Genomic DNA, 10,252 nt, shown 5'->3' with positions numbered 1-10,252 from the left:
TGCTTATTTCAGTGATGATTATTTATAAACCAATATTTCTAGAGGGCAGAAAACATACTGTGTACTTTATTCACCAGTCAAATAGGAAGCTGTTTTCTGCTGAGTCAGGCCATATAGTCCAATATTTTCAACATAGTTGCTCTCCAGGATTTCAGGCAGGAGTTTTTCCAGCCCCACCTGGAGATGTCTGGAATGAAATCTAGGACCTTCTGCATGCAGAAAATGTGCTCTACCAACTGAGCTATGCCCCCCCTTGGAATTAACATACATAATCCGGCAGCAGGCTGGAATAAAGACAATTCCTTTTATTTACTTGATTAATGAGCTACATCTCTAGGTAATCCAAACCTCTCGTTTGGATTACTGCAATGCGTTATACGTGGGGCTGCCTTTGAAAATGGTCCGGAAACTTCAGCTGGTACAAAACAGGGCAACACGGTTACTAACAGGGACTGGCTGACAAGACCACATCACACCAGTCCTTTTCCAGCTTCATTGGCTGCCAGTCCAGGTCCGGGCCCGATTCAAAGTGCTGGTATTAACATTTAAAGCCCTAAACAGCTTGGGGCCAGGCTATCTGAAGGAACGCCTCCTCCCGTATGTACCTGCCCGGACCCTAAGGTCATCCTCAGGGGTCCTTCTTCGCGAGCCCCTGCCAAAGGAAGTGAGGCAGGTGGCTACCAGGAGGAGGGCCTTCTCTGCTGTGGCACCCCGGCTGTGGAATGAGCTCCCTAAGGAGGTTCGCTTGGCACCTACATTATATGCTTTTAGACGCAGGTGAAGACCTTTTTATTCTCCCAGCATTTTAACAGTCTATAAATACATTTTAACTTGGTGTTTTAAATTTGTAATTTTGCATTGCTGCTGTTTTTATCTGGTTGAGCTTTTATATTGTATTTTATAGTATGGTTTTATACTGTTGTTTTATACTTTGAATGTTTTTAATTTTTGTGAACCGCCCAGAGAGCTCCGGCTATTGGGCGGTATAGAAATGAAATGAAATGAAATGAAATGAATAAATAAATAAATAAATAAATAGGTGTGAGCATCCCTGGTAGGGCTGACTCAGATGTTCACTAGTGAACATTTTTGGCACATAAAAGGGACTTTCAGAGAAGGAAAGAAAAGTTTCTCCAAAGACCTCTGAAGACTTACCTTATTTTGGGCCCATTGACCAACTGGCTGCTGCTCCGGTGACATTTTTGTGTGTGTTTCAATACCTCCTTTCTTTCTAAGAGTGATGTCATCACACAGCCAATCAGATATGGCTATGTGATGATGTCACTGAAGACTAATGAAGCCAGGTCAGTTGGAAGGCACCACCTATTCAGGAGCATTGGCTTCATTCTGAATTAGCTTCATTAGTCCTAGGTAACATCATTACCTAGTCAAATATGATTTGGCTAAGTGACAACATGGTCAGCAGCAAGAAGAAAGATGATTTAAAGAATAATAATGATGTGGAACAGGAATCTGTTAGAATGTTAATGCTGTGGATCCCCCATCTTATGTGTGTAAATAAAACCTTACTATCATAGAAACACCATACGACTCCTGTGACCACCGTCTTCTAAGTAAACTGAATTCTGGATGAGTATTTCACCACTCAGATGTCATGAGGAGGATGCACAAGGTTGGAAAATGAGAGCTTTTGTGCTTGCGGGCACCCCTATTTATTACATTTCTATACCGCCCAATAGCTGGAGCTCTCTGGGCGGTTCACAAAAATTAAAACCATTCAAATTAAAACCATTAAAACCCCTACTATTTAAAGGAATAGAAAGACAGTTTCACATGCACAAAGCTGCCTCTGCAGTGGAGTCAATGGAGACACCATCATGCAAGGAGCTGCGGTCAAGGGATAGATTTTCCAAAATCTCTTTTGTGATGCCCTTAGCAGTGGTGTCACTGTATACCACCCAGAATCATACCTCCCCACCCCCAGTTGAGGTATTGTGTAGCTATGTTACAGTTCATCTGCAATGCACACTGAGAAAATGTAAAATAATACTCACAGGTAGTTCCTGTTTTTCACAGCTGTATAGTCTGACAGAGAAGTAAGCAAGTTGCTAGTCTTCTGTGAGTTAACTGTATGTTACTCAACACTTATCATGAGTATCAGGTGATGTCATCTGCATACAATTACACAACATCATTAAACATTTAACTTATTAAACTTTAAATATGAAGTGACGGGAGCAAATATTCAAGAGAGCCTGAGATTAAATTCCATTGACCCTTCGATGCAACGCATCTGTTGAAAAATAAGCAAATGTCCATACAAATACACATGGTAGACATTTATAAATCCAGATGTAGTCATATACAACACATGTGTCACCAAAGTCAGTAGTCAGATGTGCATTTACATACAGTTTGTGTGCACAGTTCTCTCACATCTCCCTTACTGGGTGGGGTGAGGTGAGTTTTAAAGAAAATACAGAAGATTACATATTTGGTTTGCTGTCATGGTTCTGGCAGAACAGTTTTCACTTGAAATGGGAAGGAAACCTCTCAGAGGGGACAGGATAGGAACAGAGTGCCTTCACCACTGGTCTTCAGTTAGTGGGTTGGGACTCGCTATTGGGTCATCATAGCCTGATCTAATGTGGGTCATAACAACAGCACTACCATTATTATCATCATCATCATCCCTCCTTTTTCCCAGGACTGGGACTCAAGTTGGTTACAAATATAAGGTACTACTACTACTACTACTACTACTACTACTACTACTACTACTAATCTCCAAATGCCTTTTTGACTGAAAGGTGGGTTCTGGGCCTGGAAAGGTTGAAGACCTCTGGTCTAGACTAAACCTTGGCTCTCTTACCATGCAATAGGATATTGGCAATTATGAGTGAACCCTCTCAGAGTATTGTGGGAATGAGAAGACTAAAGGGGGCACTGAGACTGACATGAGATCCCTCTGTGAATCACTCCTGCTGGTGGTGACCAAGAGTGTATCCCCTCCCCTCTCAGGAATTGGGCATAGAGGGAAGTTGCTGGATCTGTGGGATTTTCCATCTACACATCACTGTCTACTACATCCTTGCTATAGCGAAGATTGAGATGCAGAAACCTTCTGTATGCAGATCTTTTGTCATTACATTGGGTTTTGGAACTGTAGACCTGCCATACCCAAATCCTTACTAGGGTCTCTGGCCACTAGATTTTTGTAGTTGGAAAAATGGGATAAATACAGGGCCCTCCATTTGCACAATAACTTGGCCAGGACTTCCTGACACACACTCACAAATTGTTTGGATATATGTCTTTCTTTTACACTTTATGGGTTGGATGTAGACTAGTCATACTTAGAGTTGAGCCGCTGAGAATGGTGACTAACTTAAGGCACATTGAATTCAATGGGTCTACTCTGAATATGACTAAGTTTGAATCCAACCCAGTGTGTTTAGATTAAGGACACCAGAGAAACATTGGCATGCTCACTCTTCCAGCTGAAGTGTGAAGTGGCTCTTGCTAATGTTCAGTTCTGTTATGAATTTCAAGCATCAGGTTGATACAGAGGCTGACAGGTAATCCAAGTCCACATACTGAAGTTATTGGGCAGCTAGAAACTCTTATCAGTCATCCATACTCCATATTGGCCTGGTGCTCACTATAAGGCAACCACAAGTATCTGGTCCTAATTATCATCCAATGAGGATTTATATTTTCCCAAGGCCCTGAACTATGTAGGTTTTGGTATTGTGGAAAACAAATCCTTATCCTAGTTTGTAGAAAGTGTTGCTTTAGAAATCCAGAATGATGAAAGAGAGATAGATACTGAATGAAAAGAGATACTTCTATCCTTAGACTTTTTCCAACTGCAGTCACAGATAGTTGGGGGAAAGGGTGTACTTTTAGCTTCAGCCTTTCAAAATTTAAAGAAATAATGGCGGAGGCTTCTCCTGAACATGTTAATTCCCTTGTCGGCATGGAGATTGAAAATGGTTAACTGATAATTAATATGTCTCATTGCCTTTTAATTAAAAAGTTAACTGCCATGGATAAGTGCTAAGAAATTGCTTTCTGACACACAGATCTTTTTCTGCAAGAAGTACAGCACCAAAGTGTGTGTGTGTGTGTGTGTGTGTGTGTGTGCGCACTCAAAGCAGTGCACCCTAGTCTGTAGCCAGTATCCAAGATCTATCAAACAAGTTCCATCAGCCCGAAGGAGCTGTTGACTTGGTTCAGCCCCTAGACAGCAACACTCAAAGCCAAATAGGAAATGTTTTTTTAAAACGGGAGTTTCAAAAGCAGTTTTGTGACATGTCATGGGAGCAATGGAGGATGGTGGCATCAATGTCAGTGGGGCTATGAATCCACTCTGGGTTTAGGCCGGATCTACACCAAGCAGGATATTGCACTATGACAGCGGAATGAAAGCAGTATTGAAGTTCACTGACAACGTTGGGGCCCATTGACACATACCATAGACCATTTTCATACCACTTTCATAGTGCTATAGCTTGCTTGTTGTGGCTCCTGCCTCTTATATACCGCTTTCATGGCACTATATCCTGCTTGGTGTAGACCTGGCCTCAGTCAGAACTTTAAAAGGGATTGGGCATTTGGACAGGAGAGGTTAATGGAGCCAGTAAGACTGCTGAAACTCTCTTAAATGTTGGTGGCAAAATTGCCAGGTGCATCTTTTATTAGGACAATTGCTAGCTGATTGCTCTCAATAGCTAGCTGATGATTACATCTTGGTTTGTGCAAGGGGACAGTTTGAATGAGTCACAGGGAAAGAGGCAGGCAGCTACATTTTAGGTTCTGGAAGCCATGGAAAGAGACTTTCAGGGAACTGCTGCTCTCTGGAGATCTGTTAAAGGTCACTGGATTTTGGCTGATGGAGGGTTAAGCTATGCCTCCACCTAGGTTCATATTATTTATTTGTAAATAAACCCAATACTACAGAATTCCATAAGACTCCAGTGACACCCCTCCGCCTTCTAAAGGAAACCAAACCCAGCAAAGTGCTACACCCCTAGAACTTCTTGTGGCTTGGAGAAGTGGGTTTTAACATTCATTTTGGAGCGGTGAAGTGCAGTTCATATTTTAAGTTTGGTTTTACTCTTGCAACTGGATTTTTATTTCTGCGTTGTTCGCATTTTACTCAAGCAAATAGCTAGATAAATGTGGCTGTGCAATCACTTACCACACAGCGTTTGCTAAATCTCTTACTATCAAGGAACAAATTAAAGCCTGTAATTACAACATACACTGTATAATTAAGGATGGGTTTTTTATTTCCATTCTAACCCCTATCCCAGCACTCTCTTTTTTCTGGAGATTGATTTTCTAAAAAAATAATAATCTCATCACTCACTCTGAAGTGTACATTTTCCCCACCCACCCCATCTCCAAGTGCCACATTTCAAATTATGTTTAAAAAATAAATGTACTATATTGGTGGGGTTTTTTTTTAATGATTTGGAAGGAAAACACAATAGGTTATTTAGTTTTTATTTTATTTATTTAAAATTATATTTAGGCCGCCTGTAAGGGGGAAACTGTAAAATTATTTCCCCTCCTCACAAAGAAGCTGACACCAAATGTGGTCACTTTGATTAGTTTGTTTTCTGTCTAGGTTTTCAAACCTCATGAAAAATGGTTCTGTTTAGAAAAATATCATATTATAGGAGCAATTTGTGCACTCTGAGAGAGTTATTGGTTACTTTTATAGGCTATGGTCTAAATTCTGTTAATCTCCCAAAGCTAAAATTAGACCAAATTCAGAGATAAAGAACAAATAAAGACAAGGTTACAGTGCTGTTCTCTTCAGGATGTACGCCTTCAGCCAGGAACCAGTAGAGTGCATGTTTTCCCAGTGGAGGTTGGTCGCTCCAATATCAGTTGGGTGGTGAATCTGTTTCAAGTTTCAGTCGAAACCAGACTGAACCCTAAAGGAGCTATCCAGCTTCCACTGTGTTCCCCGATGTACAAGTCTCCCTACAAATAGAAAACTACCATGTCAGAAAGAGGGCTGACCAGAACCCATCTTTATAATATACTACTGGTTTTTGTACAAGCAGGAGTTTTTAGTCATTCAAATATGCAATCCACGACTTGTAATGTAATAGCCCACCAACAGATGCACCACATGTTTCACCTGGCCATGCTATGAATTATCTCATGTAAACATTTTGGGTTGGGGAGAATATGGCTTCAGAAAGATAGATCTTCATTCTTCTCAAGGTAATGTGGAAATGACCAGCCTAAGAATGGCCCAGCCCCCATTTAGCACACCATCTCAGAGCAGCCAAAAGTAAGTTAGTGATGTGGAAAATGGGAGTTGGACACATGGTAGAGTTATCAAACCTTCATTTCATAAAAAGAACCCAACACACACACACTTTCGGCCTTGAACAGTCAAGGAGTCTGGCCATGAACCAAACAGGCTACTATTCCACTCATTTTCATGTTATTATCCATTCAATTAAAACACTTCTACAATTCCAATAATACCTTAATTTATACTCTTGTCAACTCCTGAGTCTTCCAATTACAGGCTAGTGATTTGTGTACAATTTAATTGTGTTTACATCTACAGTGGAATTGGAATTAATATTTAAATTGCTGTCTCATTTAACATCGTCACTTGGGAGAGTTAATCTGTATGTATGTATGTAAAACTCTAATCTTTAGAAATATATGAGTTTACTCATCACAACCTTACATAAAATTTAAATGGTGGCAATTTGTAGCCTTCCAACAATAGTTTAATCCTACTGAAATTAATGGTTTCTCACCTTGAGTTAATTTGAAAATGAGATCTATCAGTCTATCACTATGCACAGCACTTTGCAGAGTAACAAACAAAAAGACAGGTCCTGACCTAAGGAGTTTAAAGTATAAAATTTGACAAAGAGGAAAAAAATGTATTGAATGAGAACATGATGGGGGAGGTTTTTGAAGAAGGATTCATAGGAAGAGAAACACCCTTTTCAGGCATTCTATATCTTTACATGTTTGAGGTGGGCAGTGGGGGAGGCCTGTTCTGGCAAGCCCCTCCCTTCCTGCACATCACTTTGCCCTCATTTGCAGTGCACAATAAGTTGAAGAACAAATTTCTCATGGAGAATCCTTGCGCAATTTAGGACGCTGATTATACAGGGTGCTAAATCGGGCAAGGAAGCCTCCACAAGTAGGCTCAGCTAGGGTGACCATATTTTGGAAACCTAAAAGGAGGACAACATGGTTAGCCCCCAAGGGGGTGGCCCACCAACATGTCCGGCCCCAGGGGGCGAGTCCAACACCAAGGGAGTGTGCCCACCTGAACTTAACCTTGGTGACATATCTGATTTTACAGCACACAATTAAGACAAATCTGTTCTATATAGCATCTTAATGTTAAAATCACTGAAATAAAGAACAGGTGAGACATTCTCTGCTCTAACATTAGGGTGGGTGTGGGTGGTGGACACTTCTTTGCCTGTTTAAACTTCAGGCAATTATAAAAGCTGACCATGTACACCCAAGCAAATGCAGAGAGTAAAAACTTATGTAGAAGATGACCCAGTTAAGGCCAAAATCATCTGCATGCTTACTATGAGTAAGCCCAATTGACCTCAGTAGTATTCATTTCTGAACACGGATAGGATTGGGCTGCCAAGCCATTACCTTATTTAGTTTGGCTAAGATTATTCTCTTGCCTTTGACGGAGGAGAGGCAGTGATGAGAAGCACTGCACATATTAGCTTTCTGCCTGCTATCCAGCTGCCAAACAGAGACTCTGTCAGGAAATAAATGGCAGCCTTATGTTTATCTTATATTCCGATACCAAGTCAGCTGTTTAAAGAACGTGTTTCTGGAGATTAACAGGACAAACCTATGAACATTTACTTGGAAGTAGGTCCCACAGGGTTTGATGGGGCTGACTCTCAACTAAATATGTTTAGGACTTCAGACTTTTTGTGGTTATAAGGAGATTTTTATTCCAATCAAATGTCAAGCCACAGGTCTCATTATGGTTTTCCTGTTTGGGAATTAGGGATGTAACTGACCCCAATGTGCGATTGAAAACGAAACAACAACAACAACAACAACAACAACAACAACACTAATAGAGACTAGCACTTTTTTCAACCCCTAGCAAGCCCTGAGATATTATCCTTCAAGTCAGTAAGAAAGCTGTTATGGGCTCTTTTCAGGAGTTTCCCTGGTTCCTTCTGGTAACTGGGGCAACTGGCTACACAGGTGGAAGAATACAAGGGATAATTCCTAAATTAAAAATAGAATTTGTACTAATCCACCCCCCGAATCTGTAAAATGTCAGTTACTAGTGGGTTGCATAAGTGCTAAAGTCTCCCTTGACTCTGGCTGATAGATGCATAGCTATTGTGAACATATGAGCCCAAGGCCTCAGTTGTTGTGCTCTGATTTCAAAGGATATTTTCTGTTTTCTATCAATGAAACATCTGCCCCACTTAAAAACAACTAATAGATATATACTAGTAGATATTAAACTGATAAGAACAGATACTACACTTGATCTTAGCCAAAAGGCCAAGAAGCGATATATACTAGTAGATATACTGAGCATGACTCAATATTATCTGTTCATAATGGATTGAATGGGCAAGAGAACTTGTCCCTGCATATCTTTCTCCAAATGCAAGCCAAAATATAGGTAGGATTTCCACCACTACCCGTTTAGCTGAAAAGCTCAAGTAAAATATAGGAATGGATGAATCTGTCAATTTAGGCTTCTTTCACTTCATCTTTCCAGTCTTAAGTTTGATTCTTCTTGATTTTAACCTGTTGATTGTTTTATTATGGTTTTAATTTTTGTGAACCGCCCAGAGAACTTTGGCTATTGGGCGGTATAAAAATATAATAAATAAATAAATAAATGCATTTTTGATAATCTCTCCAGTCTTATCCTTCAGTTTTTTCTGACCTTTGAGAACATTTTATTACCGTATTTCTTCGATTCTAAGACACACTTTTCCCCTAAATAAACAGCTCTAAAAATGGGGTGCGTCTTAGAATCGATGGCGTCTTAGAATCGAAGAAATACGGTAATAATCGCCTCTAACCCTTCCCCGCATAGCAACATACATTCGCAAGAGAGATAAAAGGAAGAAAAAAGGGGAGCCCCCTGAGCTCCCACCTCAGGGCAATCACAGCAAGCAAGCAAGGGTTTGTTGGTGTGGGGTTAAGCACACACCACTTCCTGCGTCCTGTGTAGAAAAAAAGGGGGGAGTGGAGACAGCAGCAGCAACCATCTACCACCCTTTGTGCCCTGCCTGCTCTGTCTCGCCTGCGAATTGCTATTGCACTGACCTTCCCGGCTTGCTGGAGCCGGCGCGAGATGGGAAGCAAGAGAGCAAAAGCCTGGCGCGAGGCCCCAGCCAAATGGGCAGGGCGCGAACCCTCCGGCAACCCAGAATTGGAGAGAGAGAGAGAGATTGGATGGGATTGCAAAACAAAACACACACACACACACACACAAATCCTGTCTAGGTAGAAATAGTGGAGGAGGCCATGAGACGAGGAGCCGCTCTCGCCTCTTTCCAAGAGAGGAGGCGGGAGAGGGTCTCGAGCATGTGACGGTCCTCGGACGGCACCTATTGCTCTGCGCTCCAGCCGCTCTCCCCACCCCGTGCGCAATCGTGCAGGGGCAGGCTCGGCACTTTTGGGAGAGATTAGCACGGGGAAATTGGCCTGTATGTTACCGTCCTTTTTCTGTAAGGCTAGAGTAGGAAAGTGGCTGTGAGGAATGCTTAAGGAGGAAGCCAGTTATATTGGTAAAGTGTGTTTCTTTGTTCGTATTTCTTCGATTCTAAGATGCCCTTTTTTCCCAAATAAACATCTCTAAAAATGGGGTGCGTCTTAGAATCGATGGCGTCTTAGAATCAAAGAAATATGGTAAAGTTGGTATGAAAAACTGTGTGCTCATTTCTCCTGAGATGTTTTTATATGCATTTTGGCCAAACGTACACAATTTTATAAGCAATTTTCCTAATACAATGCATTTTTGAATCTTATTTGCTCCAATGTACACATTTTATATGCATTTTTTAAAAAAAAATAATCAGAGAATTCCATTGCAGAATTTGGAGAAGTGTGAATTTCAAAGGATAACAGAGTTTTGGTTCGCATATGGCTTCGGAAGTGTAAAATTGGGTAAGTTTGCATTACATGTAGAAATAAATGAATGTTTGCCCCATGTCTAGTAACATGGCACAAACTAGATATTTGGGCCAATGATGTGCTGATGCAGATGGGAAAAGTAAGCATG

At 41.1% G+C, this 10,252-nt stretch overlaps 1 pseudogene; it reads right to left on the bottom strand.

The window, feature by feature from the left end:
* Positions 1-8,419: 8,419 nt before the first annotated feature.
* On the bottom strand, positions 8,420-8,526 carry LOC134399825 (U2 spliceosomal RNA; annotated as a pseudogene).
* Positions 8,527-10,252: the final 1,726 nt, after the last annotated feature.

Source organism: Elgaria multicarinata, chromosome 5 (assembly GCF_023053635.1).
Source record: "Elgaria multicarinata webbii isolate HBS135686 ecotype San Diego chromosome 5, rElgMul1.1.pri, whole genome shotgun sequence".
Classification (NCBI taxonomy): domain Eukaryota; kingdom Metazoa; phylum Chordata; class Lepidosauria; order Squamata; family Anguidae; genus Elgaria; species Elgaria multicarinata.
Note: the sequence above shows the minus strand (reverse complement) of the source record. Positions and strands in the feature narration are given on the sequence as shown.